Consider the following 12,461-nt stretch of genomic DNA (forward strand, 5'->3'; position numbering starts at 1 on the left):
GAGATTAGCCACTAAGGTGATAGAAAGAGCAGTGGACCTCGAGACAGATGACCCAGAAGCCTTTTATTAACAGCCTGGCCTCAAGCAGTTCTTTACCTCCTCATCTGTACAGTGGAGATTCATTTACTAACTCAACCAACACTAAGTAGAGACCGGGTACCAGACACCATGGTGGGTTATAAAGATAAAGCAGAGAACGAAACAGACCTAATTTCTGTTCTCTTGAAGCTGACATGGAGTTCAATGGAGATAATAATTTCTGTCCTAAACATTTAAGGACCAAAATAGATAAGGTAGGGCTTCCCTGGTGGCGCAGTGGTTGAGAGTCCGCCTGCCGATGCAGGAGACACGGGTTCGTGCCCCGGTCTGGGAAGTTTCCGCGAGCCGCGGAGCTGCTGGGCCCGTGAGCCATGGCCGCTGAGCCTGCGCGTCCGGAGCCTGTGCTCCGCACCGGGAGAGGCCACAACAGTGAGGGGCCCGCGTACCGCAAAAAAAAAAAAAAAAAAAAAAAAGGTATATTTGCTTTAAAAAGTGCAAGATGCTATAAAAGTGAAAGCTCGTTGCCCAACTCTCTGGTCTGGGATGACTATCACTGAGAGCTGGGAGTTCCTGATCCCACCCTCACACACAGAAGTTAGTGAAATACCTCCATCAGATCAGCTACAAAGTACATTTGGGGACACAGAGAGAGGCTAAGAAACCTAGAGCTTCCTGGTGTATGTGACCTGAGCTTCCCACAAGCATATCACACGATTTTTTTTTTTTTTTTTTGCGATACGTGGGCCTCTCATTGTTGTGGCCTCTCCCATTGCGGAGCACAGGCCCTGGACGCGTAGGCCCAGCGGCCATGGCTCACGGGCCCAGCCACTCCGCGGCATGTGGGATCTTACCGGACCGGGGCATGAACCCGTGTCCCCTGCATCGGCAGGCGGACTCTCAACCACTGCACCACCAGGGAAGTTCATATCACACAATTTAAAGAAGAAATTGGAAATGATCTGTTGACCAGTGGGAGGGGCTGCACCACCTCACCCCTGGTCCAGGGAAGCTAGAGGGCAGCACCTAAAGGCGGTATTTCCAAGACCACGTGATTGGGAGAAGGGGAAAAAAATGCACCTTCTGCCATTCTATCTGGCACAGAGTCAGAATGCCACAATACTTTCATAAGCGCCAGTGGAGACACATTCCATGTTCAGCACATCAGTCGGTTTGTACTACAGAGCCCATTTGTGGTTTGGTGTTATAGATCAGAGGCAGCGATCACAGCTCTCCTGTCTCGGGGTTCAGAGGGGGCACATGCATTTTGTATCCTAGGCAACGCCAGAGCTATAGGAAAAATTTAGAATTGTGAATTGGGAATTCTGTTACTTTCGGTAAAGAGCCTTTTTCGACCCAGGCACCAAACTCAGAATCAATAAAAGCTAATGACTTAGACGGGCCTTAGAAATGGTCGATGTTGTAGCCCATCCCTTCATTTATAGATGAGGAAGCTGAAGCCAGAGCAGGTGCGGCCTCTTGGCTGCTAGAGTAGAATCTAGATTGCTCAGTCCCCTGTTATCGCTAGGTGTGTTTGATATGTTTGACGTCTGGGGTGAAATTAGCATCCCCATAAGGAGAGGCGAGAATAAACGTAGATAAGGGTAGTATAACCTTTGAGGCATAATTATCTCCAGCAATAGCATGGAGCACGAAGCCCTTCCTCAAGGTGGTGCCGCCGTCAGCCTTGCACTGGCTTCCTGGCACTCACCTGATCACAGAACATGATCACAGGAGCTCAGGGATTGCTCTTTAGGTAACTGACTCAGGCCTCACGGCACCTCTCTGAGAGGAGCTGCTAGTTATCCCCACTTCACGGGGAACTGAAGTACAGAGCAGAGCGGTTAAGCAGCTTGCCTGAAGCTGCTTCAGGGACCAAGCTTGGTCTCCTCCCTAGGCCTTCTGGCTGCAGAGTTCATGTTCGCAATCATGGTACAGCACTGCTCAGCACTCACTTGGGCTCCAGCCCAGAGGAGGAAGGGCCCAACTTTTCTCATCCCCGCTCGGTGTTGAATAGATTCAGTAAAACTCAGCAGTTGGCATCGATTTACCTAGACTCCCATTTTGCCTCTGTGGACCCAGAGGTTTCAAAAGCTCATAGATATGATACATAACGGAGCCCAGACAAAGGGCAACAGGTGAGTCACAGGTGAGCTGACTCAGGCCCAGGCTGGGCCCTCACAGAGCTTTTTCTGGCCATAAAAATTCACTTGGGCCAATTTATTAGTCCAGGTCTGCTGGCTGAACCCTCACCAGGGGACCTCATTTCCATCAGTAGAACAACATGACCTTTTTAGAAGTTGTTTCGAAATGGTTATAAACTAACAGGAAGTTGCAACAATAGTAGGGTCCCATGTACTCTTCACCCAGGAAGTGGATTTTTAAAAACAAGTCAGAACTGAATTCTCTAATGGAATGCGGATAATGGTGGGGCTTTATCGGAGATCCTTCTGAACAGTTACTAATCATTCTCCACATTTGCCATAGACGAGCAGCTGTTACTGTGTTTTCAAATACAGAGGGCAAATACAAAGGCCCTGGAAACCATAGTGCTTGGCCGAGGAGTTTTTGGCTTTACACATTTTTTTAAAGCCTACTTTGCTTTCTCTGGGTTGTTAAATTTAACCCTTCTGTAAACCCTTCAGCAGTTATTTGAAATCATGACATCACCTGGGAACCTCTGGTGAGGTGATTTGCAGAAGATGAAACAGGAAAACATTAGCTTCTTCATGTAGAGCAAATTCCTGTCATGGGCAGGGATGAGAAACATACATCAACAGACTCTCATGACGTCTGGCTTCTGCACCAGCTTTACCACTCTTGGACCTCGAGTCCCTTAATTTATCTCCTCATTCTCTCCTAGCAGCAGCCCATCCTCAGTCCTCCCTTGCCTGGGTATTGTTCATGTTCTTTGAAAACCTAAAACGGGCACCATACGGGATATTGAAAGCTATGGCTCCACAGTGGTGGCATCAGACAAGTCAGTAGAAACAGAATAAGCTTGCTCTACTTCTGTCATCCCAGCCCAGAGGGCAGAACCAGGCATGGGCCCAGGCCCTATTAGCCTGAACAGAATGTCTGCGCAGGCCATATGGCAGCTCCAGCAGGTGATCTAGTAGAATAAGCCAATGTTCCAAAGACAGGCTGAGTCCTTTGGCATCTCAATCATCCCTTGGAACCAGGAGCCCTTCCTTTGTCTAGAACGGTTCCTTTCCTGGAGGCCAAAGGAGAGCAGCCAAGCCTGGCGGGGAGCACGCGTGCGGAGGAGATAACACAGGAGAAGCTTTTAATGTCTCTTGTCACTAGTTAGCCTTGAAAGCCCTGCAGTCCTCCCTGGAAAAAGGACACCATTGTATTCATTTCTGCCACAGCAACCTTCTGCTTTCTCTCTCTCTCTCTTTTTTTTTTCAATTGCAAAATATAAAATATATTTTATGTTTTCGCAAAGCTAGTGCTCATCTTGATCTCTTAGGAAGTTGATGTGTTTTGTCATCTGCCCGGGTAGCAGATTCTCTCTGCTTAGATATGGGGCTCATCCTCTCATTAGTTTCGTTTGTTATTTTCACTTTAAATGAAGATTGTTTCTAGGTCAGTTTAGCTTTAAAATGTTACCCGACATGAGTCAGGATGGACAGGCAAAATCTGGTAGGCAAGGTGTCACTAGAATTATGCTCCCTAGAGCCATGGTTCCGATCAGAGGTGGAATTCTGGGGTTCCTGTTCAGATTTGCTTAGAATTTCGCAGAGACAGGTTAGATCCTGTTTTCTGTCCCTTCCTGCTCAGTTCCTTTTCAGTGCAGCTCCTTTCTGAATTATTAATATTTGACCAGAAGCATTACTGATGGACATATTGGTATGCTTTGCTTTAAGAACACCTAGACTTAAAATGAAAACCTGACATGAGAGCTGCTTTAATTTTCAGAAAACTTCTTTAAATAGCCAGTTTTCCTTATGCACGTAAAATATAATTAAAATAAACAAAACTGACCCAACCTTTAGGAAGACATTGATTATAAAAGCAAGGCATTAATAAAGAACACAACAGGCTTCCATACCCTGCAGTGTGCCCTTTTCTGCCTTCCATGGTGTCTACTGCCACCTTTCTTTCTTTTCTCTTCTATCAGAATCTAGCCCCAAGGAAAGATCTTACAAATGTATTCATACTGAGTTCTGGCTTATGTTACGCTCCAGCACTACATACTTTTATAACTGGAAAAAAAGTCCGTCAGCCAAAGAAAAGAATTTCCCATTGCAGAATCTCCAGCAGCAGTCAGCCATTAGGCAGGTTGGTTTTTATTTTATTTTTCCTTGTTGGGTAGTGGGGAGTCAACAGACTTCCTTCTCTGTCAGTTCCATATACCCCACTCTTTAATTTCAGGAACAGCTCAGTTTTCCTTGTTCTGGGAAAGCTGCAGAATGAGGCGGAATTTCAGTGGGGGGTGACGGAAATCACTTACTCTTTTGGCCTGTGTTGCCCATGCCTCCGATCAAAGAGCAGTTTGTTAATGATGGGAGGGTGTGAAAGGAGGCATCTGTTGCCATTTGCAAGAACCTCTTAGATTTGGAGCCCCTGGAAACGCCTGGGGCTGATGAGGGTTGTGTGCTACTGCTATTGCAGGGAACTGGTAGACCCAAGACTCCAGGTGTTTGGGGCGACGGTGACGAGGTGTTCAAGCCGTGGCACCTGTGCCACCACAGCTGCGTCAGCCACGTGTACAGCCTCCATCTACTTCTTTTTTTCTCTGTCCTTTACATAATGACTGAGGACCTCCTACATTCCAGGCCCCGTGCCTCATGCAAAGGATAAAGAGGACAAATACAACGTACTCTCTATCTGGAGCAGAGCCCAGTTTAGTAGGGAAAATGTGAAAATAAGTAACATTATGATGAGGTGGTGAGTTCTGTAATAGAAGTTTTACACAGTGTCATAGTACGATTAGTCATCCTGAGGGGAACAGAGCGCCCAGGGGAGCAGGATTTGGGGTAGTTGGAAGAATGGGAAAGGGGCAAAGGCCAGGGACATTTTGATCTGATAAATAGACAATTTCCAGGAAGGGCTTTTGAGAGAGAATAGTATGTGTAGAAGACACTGCTTTGGAATGAAGATTGGGACGCATTAGTAGCTGAAACAGAGAAGCTGGCAAGAATCAAATTGTGGAGGACCTTGTAAATCCTGGAAATAAATTTGGACCTTATCATAGAGGCCTTCGGGAACCATTAAATTGTTTTTAGACAAGGAAGTAACATGATGCTATTTGTGCTTTGAAAAGATTATTCTGGTGGCTTTGTGGAGAATAAACTAAAAGTCTAGGACGGCAGAAACCAGTTCAGGGTAGATTCTAGAACAATTAAAAGAGAAATCAACAGGATGTACTGACAGGTTGGAAACAGGATGATGGACGGGGAGAGATCTAGGGTGACTCCCAGGTTTAAGTCTTCAGTGACTGAGTAGGATCTTAAAAATATTACTAACAACAATAATAATAATAATTGTAACTGTTGGATCCTTACCAGGTGCAAAGGGTTTGGCTACGTGCTTTACACAGATTATTTCATTAAATCATTGTAATATTAGTGCTTAAATTATCTTCATTTTTTGCGTGAAAACTTGAGACTTTGAGAGGTGAAGTGACAGGCCCAGGGTCACATGGCTGGTAAGTGATAGTGCATGAATTGGAACCCAAGCACTTGGAGCTCAGAGCCTGCCCTCTGTAGGGAATTTAGCAGGAGTACAAGTCAAGACAGAGTATCTGAAGTTCAGATTTGCACCTTCCAAATTTAAGTTGCCTGTATTTTATGAGCCGAAATAGCTAGCAAGAGAGTTGCAAGCTGGATCTGGAGCAGAGACGTATGATCTCTGCTGGGCATGTGGAGTGAGGATTCATCAATTAATCAGTGGTAGTGAAGAAAGTGTGTGTAATGTGGGTGAATCTTCAAAGAGCCTGAACAGAACCATGAAGGACCACATCTAAGGGTGGGCATGTTCGGACAAGTTTGGGAAGGTTGCTGACAAGGAGTAGCTGGAGAGGTGAGGAGATAACTATGAAAGCCAAAAGTAGAGCTTCAAGATCTGAAGGAGGGACCACCATGACTGAATACTTCAGGGAGATGAAAGAAGACTTAAAATGAGGATTGAGGGAATTCCCTGGCCGTCCAGTGGTTAGGACGCCACACTTCCACTGCACGGGGGCATGGGTTCGATCCCTGGTCGGGGAATTAAGATCCCGCGTGCTGCTGCGAGGCGCAGCCAAAAAAAAAAAGAGGATTGAGTTGGATTTGACCGTAAGGTGATTGACGGGCAAGAGTTGAAGTTAGACTGAAGTGAGTTAAAAATTGAATAAAATGTGAGAAAATGGAGACAGTAGGCTGAGACTTTTCTTCAAAGCAGTTTGGCTGGGGAAGGGGTGAGAGACAGGGAGATAAAGGAGGCAGCCTCAGAATCAGGGAGATACTGTTTGTGATGAGAGCCACTTGAGATGCTGGTAATGTGGAGGGGAAAGAACGTGGGAGTGGTGGGTATTACACCAGGATGTTTATCTGAGCAGGCAGGGAAGTTGGATTCTGCCCTCCAGCCCTCAGAAGGAGCTCATGGACTCTGAGAAAAAGTGCTCCTACACTTTCAATTTATCTCTCTTTTATTTTATTTTTTTAATAGACTTTATTTCTTTTTTTTTTACATCTTTATTGGAGTATAGTTGCTTTACAATGGTGTGTTAGTTTCTGCTTTATAACAAAGTGAATCAGTTATACATATATATATGTTCCCATATCTCTTCCCTCTTGCGTCTCCCTCCCTCCCACCCTCCCTATCCCACCCCTCTAGGTGGTCACAAAGCACCAAGCTGATCTCCCTGTGCTATGCGGCTGCTTCCCACTAGCTATCTATTTTACGTTTGGTAGTGTATATATGTCCATGCCTCTCTCTCGCTTTGTCACAGCTTACCCTTCCCCCTCCCCATATCCTCAAGTCCATTCTCTAGTAGGTCTGTGTCTTTATTCCTGTCTTACCCCTAGGTTCTTCATGACATTTTTTTTCCCTTAAATTCCATATATATGTGTTAGCATACGGTATTTGTCTTTCTCTTTCTGACTTACTTCACTGTGTATGACAGACTCTAGGTCCATCCACCTCATTACAAATAGCTCAATTTCGTTTCTTATTATGGCTGAGTAATATTCCATTGTATATATGTACCACATCTTCCTTTTATCTCCCTTTTATTACATGAAGAAACTCAAGCCCAAAATGTGAGGTTTCCTGTCCATGGTCACATAGAAAGTCCATGACCCCAGATCTACTGGTGCCTGGTCCCTTCCTCTCCTGCTGCCGGTGTCAGTGGGAGAAGCAGCCCTGACATTCCTTATGCTTCCAAGTTCCCAATCCTCCAGACTGACTGTTCCCTGCTCCATCAGAATGTACATCCTTACAGATTCTGCTGTGTCAGCAGGGCTTCAGCTGTGTCGGGGTGGGGGGGGGGCGGTGAGTCAGAGAGCTGCTTTGTCATTTCCTCAACATGCCAGAGGGCAATGTTTTAAGTTGTTAAAGTGTCATTAACAGAACAGTGCGGGAAGCCTCTTCCTCTCACCTGGGCACCCAAGTTCCCAGAGGGAGGAGGGGTCTCAAAGTCGAGGGCCTTTCAGAAACCTCTTCCTGGCCCAGGGTCAGGGAGGATATATTTGTTCATACATGGTGCCCCAAGCCCTTGTGCAGGAGAGGATCGGGCCAAGGGGGGGACGGTGGCAGTGGGGGTGACGGTAGAGCTTCCTTAAATGAGAGAGCTGATGCTCTCCCAAGAGACTCCATCAGTCAAGAATCACTCGGTGAGCCTGGATGTAAGTAGCTACCCACACTGCTGAGAAGGGCCCAGAGTACCCTGCCCCAACTCTGCTAAGAGGTCTTCTGGAACCTGTATCATCATCTCTTCTTCTCACATTCTTATGCTCCGGAGGTTATGCTGTCAGCCTGGTTGTCACACCATTCTCATTAAACACTGATGTTGAGCACAGATTGAAATCCATAGCCCTACACAGAACGCACTGCCTAGTATCTAGAAACGTGAATGCTCTATAAACATAAACTTCTCTTTTGTAGTTGACCTTCAATGACAACCCTCCGTGTGTTGGTAAGGTTCCCAGGAATAGCAATTAACTTCCTTCTCTTTGTTCTTTTTCAATCCACTTAAACCCATTGCTCCATTTCCGTTTTGTCATGTGGGGCTGTCAGGCCGTAGACCTATAACTCCTGTAACTCCATGGGCCGTCCTTCTCATGCACTGCAGTGTAAACAGTGCCCCCTGGAATTTCATAGACTGTGGAGTGAATGGTGCCCTTTGCTGCAGCTCCAGGCCCACCCCGCTTCTCTCCTGTAGTTCATAGCACACTCAAATAAAAGAATGAATGCTATTTGGGAGCAGAACCTAGGGTGCTCATCCTCCCTGGGTCTGCTGCTCTCTGTTGTTATTGTTGTTGTTTTGTTTAACAGTAGTAAGTAAAGCTGAATCAGACAGGAATCCAAAATGCTAATCTTGCCCTGAGAGATTTAGCAGAGCTGGTAGTTTTCAGGACACATGACTAGTTCTTTTGTTTCTTCCTTCATTTACAGTTTATTCACAGTTGTATCAAGTATTGACAGCTGTGAGACCTGCTTGTCCCAAGGGACTGACTCTTCTTGGGGCTCTGAAGAACTACAGGAGGACTTAACTAGACCAAGGATGGGAGGCAAGAAGGGTCATCCAGAGGGAAAGGAGGAGCAAAGGCTTGGTGGAAGTAGATAGCATATGACACATTCCAAGGCCAGAACCATAGCCAGGGTGGTAGAAGCATGAATAAAGAGGGAGAGAGACTCAAGATAAGGCTGGAGAGGGAGCCAGGACTCAGAACAGGAACTGCCTTAAAGCCTCATTGCAAAGATCTGGACTCTCTCCTAAGAGTAATAGGAAGTTCCTGGAGGATTATGAGATTCTATGATGGGGTTTATATTCTGAAAAGCTCATTCTTGTTGCATCTACAGAATGAACGGGAGACAAACAAGGGGCAGACAGAAAAGTAGGGAAAAGGTCAGAAGAATGTGGTAAAAGGCAAGCAAGGCTTTAAAAAGCTGTGGACAGTCAACTGCGTCTAAAGCTACTGAGGGATTACATGAGATGGGACTGGAAAGTATCCATTGCATTGAGCTACCTGGAGGTCATCAGTGTTTTTACTAAAAGATGTTATTGAGAGAGGAGCTACAACAGAGGCAGTAGAAGACTGAGTGGGAGGTGAGGAGATGACAACAGTGAGAATGAAAAACTTTTTGTCAGTGTCTGCGAATGGAAAGAAAGAGATAGGCGGTGACTAGAGGAGGATCTGGGGTGACAGGAGCTTTTTCACCTTTTTTGTTTTTGAGATGAGAGGGATGTGGGCAAATTTAAGTGCTGATGGATAATATTTAAGCAATAAAAATTTATAGAACGTGCCGGAAGAGCAGAATATAATCCATGTTTTTTTCTGTTCCAGGAAAAACAGAAGGGGTTGGGTTTAAAGCACATGGAGGGGAGTTGGGGAGTGAAATCCTCTTAAAACAGGAGAGAGGGAGGAAAAACTTCATGACGAAGCATATAGGTTGATGTTCTTGGTAATGGGAAGGGGGAAGGATTGAGGCAGTTCCTAACTTATGGCTTTATTTTCTGTGTGAAGTAGCTGTGAGGAGGGAGAAGAGATGAGGGCCTTGAGGTGAATGGGGAAAGTTTAAACTTACTGATTTGGGATGTGGGCAAATCTAGTAGAGAAACATAGGATCCCCACAGTTTTATAGTGTGAGTTGTAGTTGGTGGTCAAGAATTCTGTGACATTAGTACATACCAAATTGCCGCAGACTGTGGTTGTCTTCCCTACAGCAGCTCAGCTGCTCTGGGGAAGGAAGGTGCAGAAGGCTGTGTTCATCCTAGCTAGAAACTTTGCAAGAAAGTCTGACACATGGACCAGGACTGCTAAAGTCTTTGAAATGTTTTTCTTAGAGAAAGTGACTGGGAAGTTATCAGCTAAAAGGAAGGAGGAGGGGCAGAACCTCAAGTAAGCACAGGATTTTATTGTAAAAGGATGGAGGCCCAAAGTCTAGAAGAAATACTGGGAAACTGGGCAGAAGCAGCTCCACTGTCAGATCCTGAGGTGTAGGGAGAGTATGAGAGTCTAAACAGCTCCTCTTTGAGAAGTAGCATTTCCAGAAGAGAGCCAGGGATTTAAAATCAGCATGGTTCTTTCTGGGTTCTTTGGACTGGGGAGAAAATTAAGTAGGCATACTGCATTTCTGAATTCTCATTTCCTTTGAACTAATATAGCTTTAAGAGAGACAGACTATAGATCAATTTCTCTATCTGGGATTCATTAATTTCAAATTTGGCCACTATTCTGTAACCATAAAAAGAACTTGTATTAACCAACCCTATAAATTCTCTTGCTTAAAGAACTTCCTTTCAGTATTTCTTTTAGTTTGGGCCTGCTAACAATAAATCTCTCAATTTTTTCTTATCTTAAACATCTTATCTTGCTTCATTTTTGAAGAATATTTTCACTGATTATAGAATTCTAGGCTTGAAATGTAATTTCTTTCAGCACTTTAAAAATGTCATTCTGTGGTCTACTGAATTCCATCATTTCTATTGATAAGTCGTCCATCAGTATTCTTGCTTCTTTGAAGGTAACCTATTTTAGCTTTTAACATTTAAAAAATTTTTATTTTTAGCATCTTTACTATGATATATTTAAGTGTGTTTTCTCTTTGTATTTAGAAGTTCTTAGAGCTCCTTTAATGAGTGCCTTATGGTCCTTCATCAGTTTTGCAGCCATTATCTTGTCAGTTATTGTTTCTGTCCATTTTTCTCTCTCCTCACTCTCAGGAACTCCCATATGTGACATCTTTTCACAAGATCCTGTGTGTCTCTTACTCTCTGGTCTGTTTTTTCCAACCTCTTTGCTGTCCATGTTTCTGTGTGGTATTTTCTATTAACCTATCTTTCAGTTCACTAATCTTTTCTTCAGCTGTAAGAAATACGTTGCTAAACACATCTATTAAGAAGCTTTAGTTCTGTGCTTTTTAGATGTAGAATTTATATTTAATTCTTTTTTAATAGATTCTAGGTATCTGGTGAAATTCTCCATCTTGTCATCCTTTTTTCTTGGACAAAATAAACACAGTTACTTTTTTAAACTATATCTGAGAATTCTAATACCTGGGTTACCTGTGGTCTTATTTTCTATTGTCTTTTTTCTCTCTTAATCTTAGTTCTTGGAATGTCTAGTAATTGCCGCTTGAATGTTGAGCATTTTGTGTAAAACATTTTAGTCTCTGTCACTCAAGCCCTGGCTGTCTCGGCAGCTCTGAACTCCTTTTAAGAGCTATCTTCATTATATTTAGGTTGAAAATCAAGAATGTAAGGGGGAAGCCCATACAAAAAAAAAAAATCCAAAATATACTTATTCAGATTCCCTGCTCTCTCACTGAAAGGAATAACCTCATATAGGTATGTTCTTTACTATAAGCTTACACGTAAGGAAGGTGGTTCCCTCCTCCTTCTTGGAGGCATCAATGTCTATGAAGCTGTACCTTATCCTCTAAGAATACCTCTATTATTGTTATGATGATGTACATAAACAGTTGTAAATAAATAGCTATACAAAATAAAAGAGTAAACATATTTCTTTTTTTTTTTTTGGCCCTTTTGCACAATAAGATCTAACAATAATAGTCATGATAATATTCAATAAGATTTACTAGAGATTTATTATAGGCCAGGTTCTGTGTTAGACGTTTTGTATAGATTATCTCATTTAATCCCCAGAAGAACCTATGAGGTAGTAAAGGTAATTATTCCTATTTTACACATAAGAAAACTGAGGTTTAAAGGGTTAATTCACCTTAAACAAGGTTCCAGAGCCAGGAAGTAAATGGCACAAGCAAGTCTGTACTCAGATCTTTCTAACCTCAAGGTCTAGGTTCTTTTCCAACATTTTGTCCTGCCTCATGTCTTGCCTTCATTCCACATAACTGGTTTGATGATTTCACCGAGCCCTGGAATCCTGGGATACTTCCTTAAATAAGGTGAGAACGAAGTAGTCTGAGGGGTTTACATGCAAATAAATCTCCTTCCTGGTACATTCTTCTTGGGTATTTCCAGATTCTTACCTCCCCTACTCAGCTTCGCTTTGATATATGTTTTTACATTAAATGCTTCCATTTATAAGTTCTGTGGCAAATCTGAAAGTAATTTTTTAAATAAAGCTTTATGCAGGGACAGGAAGTAATTAGTGGTGGGGTTTTATTTTTGGAGGATGAGATTGGTGAGGGGTGGGGTATAGGGAGAAATTGCTTTCTGCAGTGTCAGATGAATGAGTTACAGGAAATGATGGCTCAGCCAGCAGCTTGGTGCTTGCCAGTGAGTCAGCAGTGAT

Source organism: Grampus griseus, assembly GCF_964374135.1.
Source record: "Grampus griseus genome assembly, chromosome: 2".
NCBI classification, from domain to species: domain Eukaryota; kingdom Metazoa; phylum Chordata; class Mammalia; order Artiodactyla; family Delphinidae; genus Grampus; species Grampus griseus.